At 38.5% G+C, this 23,694-nt stretch overlaps 1 protein-coding gene and 1 non-coding gene across 4 annotated transcripts in view; both read right to left on the bottom strand.

The window, feature by feature from the left end:
* The window catches only part of ARL15 (ADP ribosylation factor like GTPase 15), a 429,148-nt gene that overhangs the window by 47,082 nt on the left and 358,372 nt on the right, over window positions 1–23,694 (bottom strand). The window lies entirely within an intron of this gene.
* MIR581 (microRNA mir-581) lies at window positions 20,355–20,449 on the bottom strand. Its single transcript, NR_035921.1, has one exon. It is a non-coding gene; the product is annotated as a microRNA mir-581 (primary transcript).

The following is a 23,694-nucleotide window of genomic DNA, read 5'->3' as shown; positions in this document are numbered from 1 at the left end:
AGAAAGAGTAATGATAGCTATATACTATTCACGTATGCTATTAGCGAACAGCATATATATTATTATGAAAAAACGCAGGGAAAGAAAATCTCAATTTCATCTTTCCTCCAACCAGGGTTGCCGCTCCTAGCCCAATAGCCACACACTGCATCACACAGGGGGCTATTCACACCAATTATTGTCTAAATGATGTTCTTACCACTTAGAAAAGATGTACATAGGACACAATCAGTTTGTTACTGTTTAAAGCAAATTACTGTCATTTTATTTTGCTGAAAGATTTAAGGAAAAATTAAGTAATTTAATCCCATCAAGGTAGATGGTGTGCCTGATGCAGTCCCTTACAAATTGTTAGAAAGCTTGCTTTTCTTTGTTATTATCATATATAAGCTTTAAGAATAGTCTCAGCATTAGGCAGGCATGACCAAATTGGATCTTCCTCCTAAAGGAAGCCACAGAAGTCAACACCTTTACCAGATCCAATCCTACCTCTCTCATCTTTGGCACCTTTACCTTCTTCCACTATTTACCATAGGAATAATATAAAAAATTATGTACCTTTTCCTACATAGTACATTGCTACTTTCTCAACAGCATAAATACCCAACTAAAACCAAACACAATGAGAATAAGTAGGGGTCAGACATTTCATTTCTTCTTACTTTAGCCCACAAGCCTCTCTCTGTCTTAACTCCAGTAAGTAGGTTTTGTTTGTGTTTGCTTTTTTCAATAACTGTCTTTTAAGTAAGCCTGTAGGCTAGAGGTTTGGGCTTGGGACTTATATATCATCTGTATTCCCTGCCCATCCGGCACAGTAATTATTTAATTCAAAAAATACTTGTGGATAGGCCAGGCCTACCCTAAATCAGTTACTGGCCTTAGGCGGCCACTCACATTTATGATTATTTTACATAATGCACGGTTTCTAGAAATCAGTTCACACTTTGCTGGGTCTGAAAATTTAGTATTGTAAACTGGCATTTGTATTAACTTGATAAACTAAGAAGGGACAGCCTCAGTGCCCACATATTGCTACATTACAGAAAAATCATAGGCATGAGTGTTTTCAAACAAATGTAAACCTTATAAGGAAGGGAACTTCCGCTTATTAAGAGAGAATCAGGATAAAGGATGCAGAAAACATATGCTTTTGGGGAAGGTGAGAGAAGGCAGTAGAAAACTAAACTTAAAAAGTTTTGGGTACAAATTCCCCCAAGGGAGTGTAAACCAAACGGAACCGAGCAACGCCCACCAGCCCCTAGCCCTGCCAACAGCTCCCCCTTCATAGGAGAGCCTTGCCAATGGCTTTTTACCTCTGGCACAAAGACCAGTTACAAAATGGACCTACTATTCCCAATCTCAGGCTTTCTAAATGACAAATAAGCAAGGAAGAAAAAAACCCTCTAAGCGGATCACCATCTGGGTTGAGGAATGAATTTACGCCAATGAAGTGGTACTATGAAATTATAAACATTCTGGAAGACTCCGTGCCTTGATCAAGAGTACTGGGTGAAAGCCAAATTTGGAAACAGAAAGCAGGATAAAGCCAATGTTTGTGGTCTTTATCATTCAGTGCTATATTGGTTATAGGTAACACTGGACACAGTGTCAGTGTGAAGTTAATGAAGCCTCTGAGATCTGAGCAAGTGGCTGGCAATAGCAAGGCAGGCCACAGGGAACAGAGATTTGCAAATAGAGGTTAAATGTGAGGTCCTCAAAGACGAAGGAGCTCAAGGAATTACAGGGGAAAATGAAGAAGAGCTGGGGCAAAGGACAATTAAAGCCCCAATAATCTCCTTTCTCGTAATCCCCGTCATCTCTCAAATGTCTCCAAATTTACTGGGTGCAATAGGGCTTAATTGAAAGTAATCATATAAGCATGAAAATGTAAGGCCATAGTTATCACAGAGTCAACACTTTAGTTTATAACAATAATAAAATGAAAAGCTTTTATTTAGAATAGGACAAAGCATCTCTGCTGTTCTCTTTTGACATTATTTCTTGGGACAAACCTTAGAGCCTCCCCACAAAAGAACAACCCTACCCAACTGTGCTTCATGCTCTCCAAGAATCTTCCAAGGTCTGGGCAAGGGGGTATAGGTAGAATTACCCTCTAAGAGAAGAGATTAATCAAATCTAGAAGGAAAAAAGACATAGGATATAGGGAAGGTGTAGTTTGAATAGCATTCTTTCACAGATCTCAACCACCAGGAGAAAGGTTTTCTATTATCAGTAAAGATGGAGAAAAAGGCCGGGCGCGGTGGCTCACGCCTGTAATCCCAGCACTTTGGGAGGTCGAGGTGGGCGATCACGAGGTCAGGAGATCGAGACCATTCTGGCTAACACGGTGAAACCCCATCTCTACTAAAAATACAAAAAATTAGCCTGGCGTGGTGGTGGGCACCTATAGTCCCAGCTACTCAGGAGGCTGAGGCAGGAGAATGGCGTGAACCTGGGAGACAGAGCTTGCAGTGAGCCAAGATTGTGCCACTGCACTCCAGTCTGGGCGACAGAGCGAGACTGTCTCAAAAAAAAAAAAAAAAAAAAAAAGATGCAGAAAAAGCAGTCAGATACATCAGAATGAACACTTAAAAAGCTTATCTTCAATATTCATTAGGTTTAAGGATCTCTCTTAATGAGAATCTATGCTTTCTTCTAAGTTGCTTAGTTCAGTTTTAGATGATGACGGCTGATATTACATATTTTCACAAGGACACCTGCAGGTTATTTGCAAAATCTGGCTTAAATAGCAATGACCAAGGGCTGAATTCAGATTTTCAAGATTCCCAAGGTTATGTAAATGACCGCTGTGTGGGCAGAATCCCTTAAGCTCTAACTCAAAATCAGTCACTATTGGTAAAATAATTTTTCTTTTACTCTAATAATTTTCATAAAAAGGATACCATTAGATTTCACCTGGGGTTCTGTTGAAATATTGACATTATTATAGCTATTTTAAAAAGACTTTTTGATAGATGTTTATAGAAATGTTTCCTATGCTCAGTACATGCATATAGCTGGTCTATAAAATATTTCCTCTGGAGTGTTAACCCTTCATAAAATCTTTAATTATTCGTTACAACAGAATATAATGAGATAAACTGCTTTTATATTCCTGCTGTACTTGGAGGTAGACATATCCACAGACTCTGTAAAGATAAATGCAGAATTCCCGGATGCTGGGAAAGCTGCCATTTAGCTCAAGGCTTCCTTACTGTCATTTCATGAGAAATCTTAAGTATGTAACCACATACCAACTTAAAAGCATGATTTTTATTGTTTAACTGAAATTCTAGGGAGGACAGCATATAAATTGAGAAAAAAAAATAGAAACCTGGCTACGCAGAGCTCTTAAATAAACTTGACAGCTGCCCAAAGACAGGAGATTTAAATAAATGTACATTAAACTCTTACAACTAGGCACATACATCTTTTCCCTATAGTATGTAGGGAGACCAGTTGCAATAGAAGAAGGCCTTGAAGGATGTTATTACCCATTCTCCATCTATTAATAGAATAATGCAGTAGTCAAAAGACTTTCAAAAGATAAAAGCATCATTCTCTCTAAAGTTTTTGGACTCCTGCCCAAATCACAGTCATATTTTCATATTTGTCAGCTCAAAGAGACTCTTTTATAATAGCAAATAAAAATTAAGTGTTCACACTGGGCTTCAAAGCAAAATTCTTTCAGTGATGATGCATAAAGCACAGTATACATCTTTCTTTAGGAAGGTTGACTGCCTCAAATTCAATATTCAAGCTGGTAACATCACAGAGTTAAAGCATACTGGGACAATGGCTGCTATGATCTGATTTTAAAAAATTAGGCTAATTATGCAGAAAAGCATTCTCACATGGGTGAATCCAGAGCCCTTTCCCAGAGGTGACATTTTTTAGAAATGTCCTTAATAAAGACAGACATGGAACTGAAGAGTCAACAGGGATAAAAAGAGGAGGGAGGATCACAATAAAGACTCCTTTGGCACTTGCTGGGTACAGAGTAGTCTCAGAGTAAATAATGAAATCAGTAAATGAATGTAAAAAAATGTATCAAATAATACAAGCCAATTGGGTGCTACTTGTTTCATGGTCATAGCCTAACACTTTTTCTTGGATTACTTTCCCACTTAGTGAAGGAGCTCTTTCTTTACACCCACCCTCATCCAGGAGCAGTAGCTGCCAACAAGCAGATACATGTTTGTGCAGGATGGAAGTAGTGATAAGTTGTTGACTTGAATAACAAAAAAGAAAATAAACAGAATACTATTCAGCTACTGGCTGACTAAAGCATATAATAGCAAGCCTGTCCTCTTTAGAGGTGTCTAGCACACATCATTCTGTTTCAGTACAGTTGGTGGACTTTTACTTCTCCCTACAGAGAGGCAACTGGAAATATCCAAAACCTCAGTGCCTGGGATAGTACCCAGCAGATAGTAAGCTCTCAAAGAGTTACTGAGAAGAATCCTTTGAAATGTACTTCAAGGTTTTCTGGATTCCTGGGTAAACCTGGGAGTGTGGAGCGGGAGGAATTTATTCACATCTGATTTGCATGTTGACAGCCATATTTCCCCAAAGTAAACAACAACAACCACAGATCCATATAATCTCTGAGGTTTGTTTTTTTGTTTGTTTGGTTTTTTTGTTTGAGACTCAGTCTCAGTCTCTGTTGCCCAGGCTGGAGTACAGTGGCGCGATCTCGGCAGCCTCTGCCTCCTGAGTTCAAGTGATTCTCCTGCCTCAGCCTGCTGAGTAGCTGAGATTACAGATGTGCATCACCACACCCAGCTAATTTTTGTAATTTTAGTAGAGATGGGGTTTCACCATGTTGGCCACACTGGTCTCGAACTCCCAACCTCAGTTGATCCACCTGCCTCAGCCTCCCAAAGTGCTGGGATTACAGGCGTGGCCATCGTGCCCAGCCTCTGAGGTTTATTTGTAATCTCAGAGAAGAAAAAGGAAAAAAAAGAAAATGAAATCATTTATGAAAGACTTAGTTTTCAGAGAGAGGTACATATATTGACACAATGAAACTATATCTATCTTCATGTTAGGCCTCTTTTCCTAGACATAATAATGATAAATAAGCAGCAGAGGCCAAAGCTACCATTTGTTTTACACTTTCACATTTCGTACTTTATGTTTTTTGTGCATTTATCCTCACCAACTTTATGATGTAGCTGTGATTTTGCCCGCCTCACAGTTTAGCAATCCTTAGAGAGAGTTTAAACAATTTGCTCAAGGTCACATGGCTAGAAAGTGGTAAACCTGAGTTTTAAACCCAGATGTCTGAGTCTAAAACCTATATGCATATCTATGACACTATTGTCTAGCTTGGATAATCAGAATCTTGGGGTAATTGCAGGGGTTGGACTAACTTGAGTTTCAATCCTGGCTTTGCCACTTGCTATTGGTATGCTATTGAGCAAACTTTTGCATCATTATCTGAAAAACAAACAAACAAAACTTCCAAGATTATTGTGGGAATTAGAAACAATGTGTTTAAAGTATCTGATAGCTGCTCTTGCCGTTGTTGTTACTGTCATTATCATTAAAAGGAATGTAGAATTTTGAAATTCTTTTGAGACTATCCAGTTTTCTCATTTTTTGCATGCATTTTGTCTGCATATAACCTGAGGACAAGAGCCAGTTAAGCAGTGAGAGTTCCTCTGCTGGGGTTCGCTAGAGGGAAAAGTTGAGACCAGAATTCTGGTGTCTTGCCCAGTGCGATTTCCACCACCCTCTGCTACCTATCATTTGCTTTACTTTAAAAAGACTAAACGAATCCCAAATGCTGCTAATCAAATCCAAACCAAATAAGGATAGAAACTGTTCCTCCTTTGCAGGGAACCATAAAACAGGAATGCAGAAAACACATGCTTTTGGAAAAAATCAACAGAAAAAACTCAATACTCTTTGGGTACAAATTCCCCCAAGGGAACACAGACCTGACAGAACTGAAAAAAACACCCACTGGTAGCAAGCCTTGCCAAGAGTTCTCCGTCCCCGGAGGCTCGGTGTCAATGGCTTTCACCTCTGGCATAGTGACCAATTACAAAATGGGCCTTCCATTCCTAACCACAGATGTCCTAAATGACAAATTAAGTGTCTGAGAGATAAAAGGTTATCAGGGAATAAGTACAAAATACACATGTGCACGCCTGCGCATACACACACACACACACACACACACACACAGCCTGATGTGGAGTTTTAAAAAGTCTCATTTGGTTTTCATCACATTTACACTAGTTTTTCTTTGTCTAGCATAACTCTTATGTCAGTAGTTTAAACAACATTTAATATTTGAGAAAAAAGCCCTATGTGGACGTGCCAAATAAGTACAGTCACATGTAGCATAACAACATTTCAGTCAAGGATGGGCTGCATATATGATAATGGGCCTTTAGAATTATAATACTATAGTTTTTACTATGGCTTTTCTATGTTTAGATACACAAATACTTCCTATTGTGCTACAGTTGCCTACAGTATTCAGTACATGTTGTACAGGTTTGTAGCCTAGGAACAACAGGCTTTACCATATAGCCTAGGACTGTAGCAGGCAGGCTCTACCACCTGGGTATGTGTAAGTACACTCTGTGATGGTCACACAATAGTGAAATCACCTAACTGTATCAAAATAATACTAACACCAACCATGATGTGCCAAATCTATGTGATCAGGGGTACACTATGAAATGGCAAAAAAAAAAAAAAAACAGGGGTGGAGTGGGGTGGGGTGAAGTGGGTATGAAACACTTTAAGGAACTTCCCAGGCCAAACAGTGCACAGCCAGTTTAACCATAATATCATCACCACTCTGGGGTAAACAATTTCCATGGTCATTCATGTCAACGTCATATCTGTGTTTATATTCATTCTCATGAGGGTAGAAATAACAGCGTTCATTATGAGAGATACATCATACTAAAATGCTCAATTAGTTTTCTCTTGATCCAGAGGCTTGTTAAAATCAACACCCTCAACTGATATGGGGTTCAACATTTAGAAGAACCTACAAACATGCAAAATGTTTTATTTTGCTTTTACTTGTATGGCTCTTCTAGTCTTTTGTTGGGGAGGGTGGTTAAAAAAGGAGTTTATCCATATTTCTCCTTGGTTAACATTCTGCTAAAAAAAAAAATCAAAATTTTAAACTGGCTTATAATGCCTGTGACACCAAGAATACTTAGTGAGCAATTAAACTACAGCACTATATGTCTACTTTAGGGAACTTCCCTACCACATGTCTGGATAAATATTTTTACTTTCTTGTACAAGGAATTAACGAATCAAATCACATTTCCAAAATAGTCTGCACTCATTGTCTTACCAATAACCTTTTCAGTATTTTGCATACATCAATCTTTTGTCCAAGATCTTCCAACTGTCTCCTTTACCAGGTTGACACCCAAAATGCAATTCTGGCCGGGTGCTGTGGCTCACGCCTGTAATCCCAGCACTTGGGAGGCCAAGACAGGCAGATCACTTGAGACCAGGAGTTCGAGACCAGCCTGGCCAACATGGCAAAACCCTGTCTCTACTAAAAATATAAAAATTGGCCGGGTGTGGTGCCATGTGCCTCTAGGCACATGTTACTTGCAAGTTCCAGTTACTTGGGAGGCTGAGGTAGGAGAATCGCTTGAACCTGGGAGGTAGAGGTTGCAGTGAGCCGAGATCATGCCACTGCACTCCAGCCTGGGTGACAGAGAGAGACTCTGTCTCAAAAATAAATAAATAAATAAAATGCAATTCTTATTGGTGTTTACAGTATGCATCACTTGGCAGTCTGGCCATATTAGCGTCAGTTTACGACACAAATTTGTTAGCATCATAAAATTACGCTAAAATCCTTTAAGCTATTATAGATTTCCTCTCAGTTACTGTGAAATCAACAAACAATCCATCACTTCCTCTTAGATTCTCACCCAAAAGATATCTTGGTTGCATTTCTTCTAGAACATACTTCCCTCAACTACCCAAATTAAACATATTTCAAGCATCATTAATTGATTAGATTTACAAAGAGCTCTGAATGAGTTCAAAGGCACTCTGAATGAGTGAAAAGGCAATTGTTCATTTTCTTCAAGTACCTTCACCTTTCCTTTCACTCGGGAACGAATGTTTTCTAATAATTTTTCTTAGGAAAGTGTTACCTATCTTCTGTCTCTTCCCCTAGTCTTATATTTCATGCTAATGCATGCATTTCAGTTTCCATTTTACTGACGTTACTGTTTGTTATAATGTTATTAAAATTCTTCTCTTCACAAATTTTTGGACTGACGAAAATATTCAGTCATTACATTTCCGTTTTGCAAATAGCAAGTTAGATGCTGGGCCGGGCGCGATGGCTCACGCCTGTAACCCCAGCACTTTCTGAGGCCGAGGCGGGTGGATCATGAGGTCAGGAGATCAACACCAGGCTGGCCAACATGATGAAACCCTGTCTCTACTAAAAATAAAAAAATTAGCTAGGCGTGGTGGGGCGCGCCTGTAGTCCCACCTACTCTGGAGGTTGAGGCAGGAGAATTGCTTGAACCCGGGAGGTGGTGGTTGCAGTGAGCCGAGATCCCGCTACTGCACTCCAGCCTGGAGATAAAGCGAGACTCCGTCTCAAAAAAAATAAAATAAAATAAAGAAAGAAAGAAAAAGAAAGTTAGCTGCTACATCACTCACTATTCCAATGTTCCTTACATTTGAAATCTGTAGATTAATAATCATAAAAGAATAAAATTAAACACTGATTCAAACAAATATGAACAGACGTTTGTAACTTAGGTGTTACCCAGAAACAACAACAACAACAACAACAACAAAAAACAACTTTGATTTTTGCTTGAAAATAAAGTCCTGAACTTTTTTTTTTTTGAGACGGAGCCTCGCTCTGTCGCCCAGGCTGGAGTGCAGAGGCGCGATCTCGGCTCACTGCAAGCTCCACCTCCCTGGTTCACGCCATTCTCCTGCTTCAGCCTCCCGAGTAGCTGGGACTACAGGTGCCTGCCACGGCTAATTTTTCTGGTATTTTTAGTAGAGACGGGGTTTCACCGTGTTAGCCAGGATGATCTTGATCTCCTGACCCCGTCATCCGCCCACCTTGGCCTCCCAAAGTGCTGGGATTACAGGCGTGAACCACCGCGCCCGGCAGTCCTGAAGTTTTAAAACTAGACCAACCAGTGCTATGATACTGCTTAATTCCCATAGGCATGTAGCAAATTTGTATTTTCTTCATTTGCTGAAAGAAAAAAGAAAAACACCATAACCTTTTGTCTCTACCTTTGAGCAATTTAATAAAATTAAACTTTGAAAGAGATTAAGAGTAGTAATCAAAGTTCCAAATATAGCTAAGAAAAAGCTAACTACTCTGGTGGAAGTTATGTATATTTGAAGCATTTTTCCTCAATATAACATGGAATTAATAGGAATTCACTCATTATGCATGTTCTAAGTATAACCTTAAATGCCCACAGGTTATTCCTAATTTTCTGGAGAAATAAAAGTCACATGGCATTTTTCTATGCTTAAACAGAGAACAATTATGGATTTTTTAAGAAGGGAGAGAAGGAAACATGCATACTTCACTTATGCCCATAACTTCTAGAGCTTTTATGTTTCATATGAAAAACAGAAAATACATTTCTAATGTGTCATCAATTCTTTTGAACTTCTAATAATTTGAATGTACATTTTATAGCAAATAGCTTAATGATCACATCATGCAGCTGACTTAATTCTCAAAATGTCTTTGTAGTTTTATTATTCTGTAAAAGCAAACTGTTTCACCGAAAATTGTACTAGGTCAAGCTTTTACAAGAAAAATATTTATTATATTGTCCATTAAAGCTTACCAATGAATTACCGAGTTTAGTCAATGGGGTTCCTTTGAACTGCCTGTGAGATGAGTATTTTATTACTTATTATTATAATAATGAGTAGATTTGAAAGATTTTTACCTTACAAAATATCAATGGTTTATTTCACAATGTTATTTGTTAAACCAAAGCATTAGTCATTCTTTTCTTCTACTTTTCTCCTTCTTTCCCTTTCCCTTTACTTCTGTATAAGCTTTTTTAATATTTAAGATATGAAGAAATCCAACATTATACATCATTAAACCATGGCCAAATTCACAATAAAATGTGCCTGCAATCCTTTAAAAAAAGGATTATGTATACAGAACTACGTGGAAAACTTGCTGTTCTCAGAAAAGAACAGAATGAAACAGATAATAAATAAATTTCTATATCCAAGGTAGATCTTTCTTTTTACAGGAGGTCAGGTAAGTTCATACAGAAAAACTCTACAGAATGGGCCTGTCGTTAAAAATAAATGAAGCAAGGATTATTGGGTTTAGATCATTTTCTTAAGAATCAAAAAAGTTTTTCTAGGGCTTTGGCTAAGTACATGAAGATAAATGATGCCCAATTCTGGTTTTGCCAAATAACACAAGTCTTTTCAGAAACTACAAATTCCAGTGGCTCTGGCAGAATGAATATCAACCTAGGTCAGTTCTCCATAACCAGAACCCACAAATTTGCCAGTCCACTTCACATCTCAACTATTAGATAACAGCAGGCAAGATGCATGTTCCTGGTGGGCACAGTTGTTTATGTGGTGATTCTTCTTTGAGTTGTTGGTGTTTTCTCGCTTTCTTCCCTCCATTCCCCCCTTTCCTCCCCTCCCCTCCACCTAATAGAGGGCCCACCTCTCTACAGGGTGCTCACCTCTAACTGTCTCCAGCATTAGAAAAGGAAGTCAGAAAGCTAAGCAAGGCCTGGATCAGGAGAGCTATTTATTTTCATGATAAGAAACCACCGCAGGGCTCTGGGAAGGGAAGTGGCACAGTCTGATTTATCTATTTAAAAAATCCATGTAAAGAGTATGGGGCGGGCAGGGGCAAGAATGGAAGCAGAGATGCCAGGTAGGAAGCAGTTACAAGAATCCAGAGAGGAATGGTTGCAGGTTGCTTGGACTAGGGTGGTAATACTGTAGGTTCAGGATATATTTTGAAGATAAAGCCAACTGGTCTTGCTCATGTGGGCACTGAGAGAAACTGGGGCCAGGGAACTAGGTAAATTGTGGGGTGGGTGGGGAAGAGAGGGAAGGATGCTACTTTGACTGAGATGGAAAACAATGGGGGAGAAGTTGGGTTTGAGTTGTGTGGGGGCTTCAGGAATCTTTTGACCTTAAATGTAAGATGGCATCAGACATACCAGTGGCACTAGAAGCTGTGGAAGCACAGGAATAATCTAGAAATCGGTTGAGAGCTTTGGCTAGAGATTTAAATGTAGGACTCATCAGTTTATAGGCATCATTGGTGTATTTAAAACCATGGACCAAGGACCAGGCGCGGTGGCTCATGCCTGTAATCCCAGCATTTTGGGAGGCCAAGGCAGGTGGATCATGAGGTCAAGAGATCGAGACCATCCCGGCCAACATGGTGAAACCCTGTCTCTACTAAAAATACAAAAATTAGCTGGGCATGGTGGCATGTGCCTGTAATCCCAGCTACTCCGGAGGCTGAGTCAGGAGAATCGCTTGAACTCAGGAGGTGGAGGTTGCAGTGAACCGAGATCGCGCCACTGCACTCCAGCCTGGGTGACAGAGCGAGACTCCATCTCAAACAAAACAAAACAAAACAACCATGGGAAAGGTGAGATGACCTAGGATATGAGTGTAGGTGGAGAAGAGATTAAAAAAAAAATGAGGCCTGCATTCCACTATTTAGAAGTCAGGACATGTGTGTGATAAGTAGCCACCAGTGATGAAAGTGCTTCAGGAAGGAGGGATGGATCCGCTGTGGATTGCGTAGTAGTTGAGTCATGAGAGAACTGATTGGCATGACATCAAGAGGGAAAATGGGAGGGGAGGAAATGGAGGCAACAAAGAGACAATAAATGTTCTCTCTAGGAGCTTTACGATAAGTGTGTGCTTGCAGAGCCAAGAAAGAAACTTGCTGGAGGAGGGCTGGTCGGTGGGGAGTGGGCAGGGGTGTTGGGGAAGATAAGAAGGGATTTTTAAAAGATTTTAATGGGCTATGTATATAATTTTAACACTCTGTATCCTGATTGGAATAATTCACTAGAGAGAAGAACAAAGTGATGATGCCAGAAAGAAAATGTAACTTCAGTAGGTGAAAGGAAAAAGGATATGGTAAGAAAGTGTGTGTAAAAGGTTAGTAGATTTTTTGTTTTGATGATTTTTATTTTCTCAGGGAAACAGGGAGTGAGGTCATCCATTGAGAAGGTGGAAGGGATATTGAAGGTTTGAGAGAGGAGGAGAAACTATGAATGAGTCCTTCCCAGAGAAGTGACCAGCTAAGATTACTAGAAAATTTGGGGCCCCTTGAGCCTTATGGTCATCAATTTAATAAGCCAGTCAGGAGTAGTATTGCTGGTTTTTCCTTCTGTCATGTTCAATTTTTCTGATGCAGGTATGGAGTAAGTGAGTTGAAAAGACAGGAATTGTCAAAGATAGTGCTTAAAGATGAGGTTTCACAGGTGGTACAGCTACTTATAATGGCCAAGTCTGGTTGAGAATGGCCTGAGTTGGTGGCTGAGATAGAGTGAAAGAAAGATTGTTGGAAGGAAAGTGCTCAAGGAACTAAGAGAACCAAAGCTGGATAAATTTTCTACCTGAGAGCTGGAGTTTCCAAGAATGACAGACAGCCATGGGAAGAAGAGGTGTCAAACCAGTGCTCAAAAGTTTCTATGAATGATGGTCAGAATCAACAGGAAGTTGTATAAAATGTGTCCAGAACAGTAGTAGGTAGAATAGTGCAATGGCTTAAAATTAAAAGGAAATGGAAATTTTAATTGCAAGATAAATGGTCTGGAAGTGGCAGTAAGGAACAAGAAAGACACTCATCTCAACTCTGGACCCCATGTTATATGGGCATGGGAGATAAAAATCACAGCAAGTGAAGGATAGAAAATGAATTAAGATCCTTCTAGGGATCTTACAGGGCCTTAGAACTACATGGTAAACACCACCATGTCTGGCACAGAGCCAAAAACACAACAGGGTTTGAACAAATACTTGGGTTTTAACTAAAAGGAGTTTAAAAGTATCATCAATTCTGTAGACAAACAGCGTAGATATGGGGCTTTAGAAAAAGTCCACAAGGGAGTGGTTAAACAGCTTGAGCAACAGACTTGGAATATATGAGAAAAGGGATGAAATAAAGAAATGACCTGGCCGGGCACAGTTGTTCACACCTGTAATCCCAGCACTTTGGGAGGCCGAGGCAGGAGGATCGTTTGAGCCCAGGAGTTTGAGACCATCCTGGGCAACACGGTGAAACTTCATCTCTACAAAAAATACAAAAAATTTGCTGAGTGTGGTGGCATGGGGGAGGCTGAGGTGGGAGGATCACCTGAGTCTGGGAGGTTGAGGCTGCAGAAAGCTGTGATCATGCCACTGCACTCCAGCCTGGGTGGCAGAGTGAGACCCTGCCTCAAAAAACAAACAAACAAACAAAAAAACAAACAACAAACCTGATCACCTACTGAGTAGCTCCCGACTGCACTCTCAGCTATTTTCTATCCTACTACCTTATCCTTTTCCTTGATTTCTTTGCTAATTATTTGTCTGCTTTTCTAGAATTGCTAATTTTCTGATTCACTACAAATGTATCAGCTTAATTACTATTTCTTTTGCTCATCACTATATACCTAAGGCCTAGCAAAGTGTCTGGCACATATAATGTCCTCAAAGAATACCAAATAAACAAAATAGAGAAAAGCATGGTTAGAAGTAGCCCAATTAAGTTACACTATGCAGAGACAGGCCAATATAGGTTCAATACTTCTAAGGATCCCATCTTTGGGATGGAATTGACATTTAGAAAGCAAGCAGTGAAAAACAAATACTGATTCCTGGGCAACAGATCAGGGAGGCTGCATTCTTGTAGGCAGAGGGCTAAGCAGCACTTGACTAAGGACTAAGCTTGGAGTGGCTGAGAGAGATGTGAGTCAGCTTCCTCGTCTCTACTCAACCATCTTCAAAGTCCTGCCTCATGTGACCTTATTCCTACGATGATCCATTCTGTCCACAGTGGCCTTTCATGTTCTGTACTTCCTGATCTAACAGACAATCGTTATTTCCACTGTACTCCTAGCTTCTACATCACTATTACGTTGCAACTGTGAACACGGACAAGTTTGTCGTTTACTGGGTATGTTTACTGAGTGGTTTAGACGTACATTGACATCAGACAGTTTATCTTTTAGATTATAAACTTGTAGAAGCAGGGGTTTGTAGTCTCCATAATGTAATCTTTGGTTCGTTAACTCAGTTTGTTTAGGTCAAGGGTGAAGGTTTAACCTCCAAACGAGTTATTTAGTTTTGCTTTGCTCCACTTTCTCAAACTACCTCCAACTCAGGCATTCTCAGCACACTGAGAAGTGTTAAACCAAGACAGAATAATGTAAGAAAAAAAAATTCACATTTGAATGAAAATTCCAAACTTTACAATTGCAAACACCATACATTAAAAAGAACAGCAGTGAAATTCCAAAGCACCTGAAAAATGAGTTGCAAAAACAAAAAGGTTTATATAATCTAAAATTCCCGACTGCAGAAATATGTAAATATATATTTAAACTTGAAATATATGGCCATTGCTATTAAATGTAAAGTCAAGTAAATTTATGTTAAAGTAAAATGTAGTGTTCTCATTCCACTAACCATAAACATAGAAGTTTAGAGCTGGGAAGGACCTTGCAGGCCAGGCCCCTTATTTTGTAGATGAAGTAACTAAAGCCTAGAAGGGTTGCTGAGGTACCCAGCATCAGACAGCAGCACAAGTCAGCAGCACTGAAGTGGAGACACCACAGGCTTTGGAGACAGATCCATCTGCATTTGACCCTGATATTCCACCCTTTAGCTGTGTGGCATTGGGAACCCTCACTCTTTCAAACTTCAGTTTCCTCATGTATGAATGAGGGATCATATCACTATGGTTTATTGAGCAGGCCTGTAAAGATTAAAAGTCATAAACCTGAAGTGCCTAGCACAGAACTTTTGGGCTAAAATGACATAATAGGCTGCGCACCATCACTCACACCTATAATTCTAGCACTTTGGGAGGCCAAGGCAGGTGGATCACCTGAAGTCAAGAGTTTGAGACCAGCCTGGCCAACATGGCGAAGCCCCATCTGTACTAAAAATACAAAACCCAGGCGTAGTGGCATGCAAGTGTAATCCCAGCTCCCCAGGAGGCTGAGGCAGGAGAACTGCTTGTACTTGGAAGGCGGAGGTTGCAGTGAGCTGAGATCACACCACTGCACTCCAGTCTGGGCGACAGAGCAAGACTCGGTCTCAAGAGGAAAAAAAAAAAAAAAAAAAAAAAGACATAATAAAGCCAGATTATAGAATCTTTCCCCTAATGGAATAAACTTAAAATCGCTGTTAAAAGAAAAAAAAGTCAAAAATGTTACCAGAGACCAACTAAGTTAAGGAGAACATCATACCATAATCTGTATAAGCGGTGCCCATGAATAGAAGATTCTTAGGTAAAAAGGGATTGCATTGGAGGTGGGAAAGTTAGGTGGCCAAAATCCTGAAAACTATCATTAACAGCCCCCAATTTGGGGAAAATGGATCTAAGCTAGCATTTTGGCAGCCCAGGGAGGAGATGGAAAAATCCATCCATAGTAAAAAGCTCTTCCTGCCATCACAGGAATCTCCTCAGACACAGAAAAGCAAATCAGAACTCACCATTTTGGCTTTTTATGCCTGGGAGGAAAGGAGAAGAAAAGGGAAATGAGTCATAATCAAGCAAAGCTAATTAATTACAGCCAAACTCTATTATAAAGCTGTATGTAGGAGTCTAACAAATTCAATCATGTATGTGGGATCTCATTGTTGTAGAGCTAATAAAACAAGGACAAGGGCTGGGATGAAGGGAAGGAGATAGCCAATTGCCAGTTGTGTTAAATCTTAGTTGGTGCTAACATGAGGTTCGCTAGTCTGTATCAGAGTTTACTGTATCTTAAACAGTAAACAAAGGTCTAGCCAAAGAGAAAAATAAATAAGGGTGTGTGTGTGTGTGTGTGTGTGTGTGTGTGTGTGTTGAGGGCTGGGAGAGAAGGAGAATTAAAGGCAGAAAATTCCCAGGTGAGGTTCCCTTCCCTGTCTGTGGATTAATAATGCCATGGTAAAAGCATACAGGTTTCTCCTTTCTCCATTAGCTGGAAACAGATAAAAACACTTGCTGGGGGAAAGATAGGGTGTGGCAAGGGAAGGAGACACCTGAGGCTGACATTCTTAGCCAAAACCAATCAAACAAATGGCTTGCAAGCACCTCCTTGAATTGGAGGAATAATCCAAAGCCCCGTATCTCACTCCTCCAGAGATATATCTGTGAATATGTAGAGCAAACCCTGATGCAGGGCATTTAATACAATTAGTGAGGAAGAGCAAAGATCCTACTAACAACTGGGATTGTAGGATCCCAGCACACAGCCCAGCTCAACTAACTCTACCTCATCTCCAGCATGTGGGTCTTCAGGTCGACTCCTCAAACTGAATGCAGCTCTGGGACGAGACCTCGAGGTCTAATTAGAGAAGGTTAAAAAGCAAGACAAGGACAATTCACCAACATTAGAGAGTGAAGAAAAGATCCTGAGTGAGTTGTTCATATTCAACTTAAGTTTTACAAAGAGAAAAGACTATGACAACTAAGCAGGACTCCCAGAGCAAAGAAAAAAATGAAAGAAAGGGGGAGGGCTGGGAAGGAAGCAAGAATCTAGTTTAGAAGAAAACAGCCCTCTCCACCTTCCTCCAAAAATCTCCATGAGTGCATTACACTACAAGATTAAAGAAAATAGAAATTAAATGAGACACCAGTGGAAAAAAATGAGATAAAAAGGGAGGTTGCAGAAGGAAACAATAAATTAAACAATAACACTGTAGAACTAATAAACAAATTAGAAAGAAAAGAAATAGAATAGACACAGGTAAAAAATAGTGACATAGCAAAAACCCTTGGAAACTTGAGATAATGACAGTGAATACGTAAGATGATGATATACAAATTAAGGCAATTTGGGAACAGAGGACAGATAATGACAAACAAATGTAAGTGTCCAAAATAAAGTTGGAACTTAGTAGTAGGTTCCTTAACAAATATTAGTAAACTTTACCCCACCTAACTCCTATCATCATGTATGTAAAAACAGTGTTTTATGGTTCTTTTGGTCTTCTATATGACTACCTACAGAAGCAAACAATAAAAATGAACTGATAGGTCTTGTAAAATTTGCCCTGATGTCTATTTTGAAGTGTTATAAATTCGGTATTTGCGTAACAGTGGTTCTCCTGGAGAAAATCATTAGAAATTTGATCCTACACCCTATTCTTATTCACTGAACAGAAAAGAGAAATCTGGAAGCAATCTGGTAATATAAAACTATTAGTTTATGCTGTTGGAGCCTTTATCTAACAAATTTCCAAAACAACTACAGTCGTTAAAATAGTGAAATTATTATTTCCAAGTGGACATATATTTTTATTAAAAGAACAATTAAGACAGTTTATTTGATATATTTTAACACTTTTCATTAACCAGGGGTCATACACTTGCTAAAATACTTTTCTGGAAGCACACGTAATATTCAGAACAAGAGTCACAATTGTGCCCACTCAGCATTCCTTCACATTGATCAGAACTCACTTCACTGAGAAGTACTGCACTAAAGGATTTAATGAGACATGCTACTGAAACATAAATGTACATAGCCCGGAGCTGAAGGATTTTATAATAACAAACTCATACACACACATAACCGCAAATCATTACCTTCACTGCCATTCTGAAGAGAGCTGGCACTTTAGTCGTAAAGTTTTTCCTTAAGTTTAGAAGTGTCCCTGATTGCAAATAATATTCAACAAAAAATTTATAATCTTAAAAAAGGTACTGCTAAATAAAATAAAAGCTACATACTGCCTGCCACATGGAAGGTGCTTGATAAACATCAGTTAGATAAATAAGCCTCAAGACTCACAAGACAATACAATGATTTAATTCCCATTGGATATGGTATTGTGGAGGACTCTAAATTTCTGAGTCAGCACCCTTCATTTCATGTTGTTTACAGACTAGCTTTGTAACCAGTATTCTACTCAATAGCTAGAGTGTTCACAAATACACTAAAATAATGAAGAATAAGCCACTGTGTAATTAAATATGAATAATGAAGACAGCACTTATAACAGTTTGACTTCTATTTCAAGTGAAAAACAGGAAGTTGCCTAAAAAGTTGCTGTGTTTAAAAATGGGTCTTTTTATGGATTTATAATACAATCAAGGGACCAACTTTTGCAGTTTGTTCTCAAATATTAGGAGATGTAGTTTCTTCATCATTTGAAATGATGACATGGAAGACAGCATGCATAAGATCAAACAACACATTTTACTCAAAATACAGAATTAATGGGCTTGCTCATATTCCAAGGATGTGTCTTCTTAAACACTGGTTTGTTTCATAGTTCTAACTTTTTTGGAGGGCCTGACTTAATCCAAAAATACTGTGGCATGCCTACAAGAGTTAACCTCTTATATTTTGAAGTAGAACAAAAAGGGAACATATATTCTGACAGGAGATTCTATCATAATCGCTCAGAACACTGAACTTTTTCAACTTGATGAAAGGTTTCTCCAAGTTAGAAATACTATAAGTAACTCTTTCCAAAAGACTGCTCGTATGTGAAGAGTGAAAAAACAAACTAAACAAAAGCAAAAACTTAGGACTAAAGACTAACAAATGCATATGAAGAAGGAAAGTGCCTTTGCTCAAGGTCATTGTGCTAACAGAATGACTTGCTTAGTTCACGTGCAGATATTTGTTGGCAAATGTTAAGCGATGCAGAAAAAAAGGCACTACATAAATGTGAAAAACAAATAAGTAAAACCATAAACATGAATGTTGTAATTTGATGATTATGTGCAAGATCAATCAAGTAGTGAAAGTATGTAGTATTCAAGTGTTTAAAGTGGCGGCCTGGGCATGGTGGCTCATGCCTGTAATCCCAGCACTCTGAGAGGCTGAGGTGAGAGAAGTGCTTGAGGCCAGGAGTTCAGGACCAGCCAGGGCAACACAGTAAAACCTCGTTTCTACAAAAATTAAAAAAAAAAAATGACTATGCTCAAGGTAGTGAGGAACCACTTCTACTAAGCCAGATGGAAATTGCTAAGAACAGAAAGACGACGATGTCATGATGGCTGGTTAACTATGGGAGCAGCTGGGGTTTGAATTTCTGTTAACAGTAGGAGAAAATAAGGACTGGAGACAGAGGGGGAATCTGAGAAATTCTCTATTTTGGTGGCTAAGCTCACACAATCTACTCACAGCTTTTTTTCATTTGATTACCATTGAAACAGATTACTTCTCCATTTGAGGGTAATCGTGAAGCAAGATTTCAACTCATGCTCTATCACTACCCATTCCAGGCCACAAATTAAAATAGCCTATTACTACTTTTATGCACACAATAAAGACATCTTCCATCCCAATCTTCTCCATGCTTTTTTTTTTCTCAGCAAAGTTCATGTAAACCAGTAGGTCATAGTAAATCCTAAAATGTATTCCCACAGTGAGATACTTGGAACATTTTCCTTCTGGATTTTATTAAACATAATGTTCTAAGCATTATGAGTGCTCTAAGGTATTTCTTGAATAATAACCCAAACTGCAGAGTGAAAGTAAGTGGCAATTAAAATCCCGAGACAGACGGGAACACTGAGACTAAGAAATAACAGCATCTGTTCCTGACGATGGCTGGACTGCTGATCTAGCTTGGGGTCAGCAAACTTGGCCTGAGGGCCAAATCCAGCCCACTCCCTGTTTTCATATGGCCTGCAAGAGCCAAGAATGGTTTTCACAGTTTTAAATGGTTGGGGGAAAAAAATCAAAACAATATTAGCATTTTAAGAACATAAAAATTAGATGAAATACAAATTTCAACGTCCATAAAGTTTAACTGAAACACAGCAAGATTCATTTGTTTATATATTGTCTATTGCAGCTGGGTATGGGAGAGCTGAGTAGCAGGGACTTTGAGTATGGCCTACAAAGCCTATATTTACAATCTGACCCTTTAGAGAAAAGGTTTGCAGACCATGAGCTTGATCAGAACTTCAAATACCATCTGTGGTGAAGGAGCTGGTTTGTTTTGAGTATTTGTTTTCTAACCCATCATAGATCTGAGCTAAGCTTTTGTAGAATACAAAAATCATATACTTTGGATGTTGCAGAGATGTCAGATTGCTATAAATTTCCTAAATGCTTAGTCTCAATTTCTGTATTTATCTTCTTGCATACTCAAACAGATATTTTGTGGACTGGCACCAGTCTGCAGGTGGTTCTGTGTAGGTATTCTTTGTGTTCTTTAGATCACACAAATTTCCTAAAAGCACTGATCTAGAGAACACAAGAATACCTTCACATAACTTTTTGGAAAACCTTACTTACTCCTTCCCTATATACTCCTTCCCTATATATTTTCGATATGATGACCACTAAAAATATCAGTAAATAAATATATTGCTTTGTAAATATATTAACTAGATAAAATTATAGTTTTTCCATGAATCTTTTTCAAGCATTATGCTTTATGCTTTAAAATTATAACCAGTTTCTTCCTTACCAGCTACCACATTATATATTTTTACTGTTCTCTTAGACTTTACATAAAAGAATTTTTTTTTTTTTTTTTTTTTACATTTTGTGCTTTGGGGAATAACTCAAATTCCATAAACAAAACTATTAGTACAAATGTTTTCTGGACAATCTGTGCTGTGATTTTGGAAATTGTGTGTGAAAGAGGAGAGTAGCTGGGCGTGGTGGCTCGCACCTGTAATCCCAGCACTTTGGGAGGCCGAGGAGGGTGGATCATGAGGTCAGTTCAAGACCAGCCTGGCCAAGATGGTGAAACCTCGTCTCTACTAAAAATAAAAAAAATAGCCAAGCATGGTGGCGGGTGCCTGTAATCCCAGCTACTCGGGAGGCTAAGGCAGAGAATTGCTTGAACCCGGGAGGCAGAGGTTGGAGTGAGTTGAGATCACGCCACTGCACTTCAGCCTGGGCAACAGAGTGAGACTCCATCTCAAAAATAAAAACAAACAAACAAAAAAGAAGAGAGTGAAAGAATTTGAGTCCTTGCACAGACAATAACTGTTTTTTATGTTTAAACTTTTTAGTTTTTTATGTTAAACTTTTTATGTTTAAACTTTCAAAAGGTTGAATAAATTTCATCTTATGCTTGCATTATAATAGCAAAGTTCCTTGATATGTCAAAGGCCACAAAAGTAATTCTTAGCTTAGGTATAAAACGTGCCTTGGGCCTGTTTTATATGATACTCCTTGGTTTTAGCACTACGTTAAAAAAAATGAACGTGAAAAAAATCATTTCCATGAAAGTTTTTTAATTGGCTCAAAGTTAGTAGCAATTTACTTTCAAATTTCAATCTTTATCTCTCTAGGGAAATACTTAATTCTACTGCAATTTTTATTTAAGAAATGAAATAATTTCTAAACATTTTTAAACTTTAAGAAAGATGAAACTCTGTTATTGTGCCAATGACTTTTTATTATTAGGTGTCAGATGATAAAACATTCAAATAAGAAACAGCACTGGGATTTCACAGTGTCAGGAGAAAGGAAAGTCTATAAAAAGAAACTCAAGGTGTGTTTAAGTATGTGAAAAGAGCAAATAATCCCTAAACCTGTTTTATTTGAAGGCAAATAGGAAGATGCTTGCTTTATTTGTTGTTACAGAAGAATGTTGTTGCTAGCAAAGGATAAAATCTCAAAGCAGAGGGAGAGGGAATATAAAATGGCTGTAGATTAAACTTCTGCAAATGTTCACTTTACTACGCAGCTCCACTGTCATAAAACAGTCAAAATAGTAAGATATACTCATTCAGAACAATGACACAATGTTTATAAATATTTATATGTATGCTGAACTAGACCATTACTAAAAGCTGCAGCTGGGGTATAGAAAGAAAACTAGGATTTGATTGGAGGCCTTATTTTGCAAATTACTAGGCTCCATGATCTTGTGGAACTTACTTAACCTTTCTGAGTCTCAGTTTCTTATCCATAAAATAAATGAGATTCTACCTACCTCTGAAGAATTGAGGAGGATAATATACGTGTCTTGTATAAAGCACTATGCAAATGTGAGGGGTTACTGTTATTTAGTAGGGAGCTCAGAGAATCTTAATACGTATTATATTTAAATTTTCTGTAAATAAGTGAACTTTTTATACAGCAAAGTAGATTGAGTTGTTTGTATATGCCCTTTTCTAATATCACTATTTCTTGAAGCAGAGAATATACTGAGGTAAATCTTCATTAGAAAATTTATTACGCAAAATTTAACCAACTGTAGTTGTGATCAGTGCTACTGATGGTCAGTGTGCTATGGGTGTGAAGCAGGAAGACCTTTTCATATGAAGAGGGTGGAGGGCAAAGGTGGTAGGGATGGGTAGAGGCAGGGGCAGGCGCAGTGGGAAATACATTTTGTAATGCCGACGCCTGAAGGAAGAGGAGGTGTCAGCCAAAGGAATGTGAGAACAAACATTTTCTATATTTAATGAGACAATCATAATTAACACGGATATATCAAAAGTTCTCTGATCCATCATAATATCTATTTGTTGATTCAAAAGTGACAAGCAATAATTATTATGTAGGAGCCTTACGCTTTAATGAATTATCTATGATCACTTAAAAACACTAGGTTTTCCATTTCAGACTAAGTAGTGAGATGGTAATGGATTTTTGTTAACCTTATGCAGATGTACATTAAACATATGGTATAAGAATAGCATTCCATTTTCAAAACCTGAGATTATTGATTTTCAGATCTTTAGTTGAATATGTATCAGTCCAAAGACTTCTCTGTTCCATACAAGCTATTTCTCATCTTCTACTTAAAAAAAAAAAAAAAATCACCAAAGACAGGGGAGCTTTCTTGCATTCCTCTAAGTGGTAGAATTATCCTAATGTTTGGGAAATCAGTCCTGGCATCCTTTAGTCTGGATAAAACATTTAAAGAATCATGGTATGACATACAGGCAAGGAAGACCCAGCTACTTCAGTAAGGTTGCTGTATATATCCTCTCCATCCATCATCTGCAAATACCTTCCTCTGTCTTGGGATCCAAGCCCTCTGCCAAGGTGTAGAACTTGTATACTGATTTCTCATTATTTGGAGGTGATTAAGCTAATCAGTTAACACAACAAAAGGAGAAAAATAAGGTAATTACTTTCTAAGAATATTTCCATGTTCCATAGCCCAATTCCTCACTGGATCACCTGTCCACTCCTTGAACATCATGTCCCTGCGTTTCCCACTTCCCAGCCATTTCATGTCTGCCACAGAACAGTTTCCTTTCACATCAAATGCTTGATAACCTGAAAAGTGAGTAGAAACTCATATTCAACTTTAACAACTCATGTAAAGAGGTTAGGTTATTGAGAATCTACACAGTGTTAGGCCTCTAGATCAAGTATTATACATAGATAGACTCATTTAATACTCAAAACGGTCAGTAAAATTAGGCATCATTATCCAAAGTTTGCTTCCAACATACTGCTAACTAGGACCACACTGCCTCTTTGCATAGGAAAGAACATATTCCTTTTAAAAACACTGTTCTTAAAGTGGAAACTATTTTATGGAAAG

This window comes from Pan troglodytes, chromosome 4 (assembly GCF_028858775.2).
Source record: "Pan troglodytes isolate AG18354 chromosome 4, NHGRI_mPanTro3-v2.0_pri, whole genome shotgun sequence".
Lineage (NCBI taxonomy): Eukaryota > Metazoa > Chordata > Mammalia > Primates > Hominidae > Pan > Pan troglodytes.
Note: the sequence above shows the minus strand (reverse complement) of the source record. Positions and strands in the feature narration are given on the sequence as shown.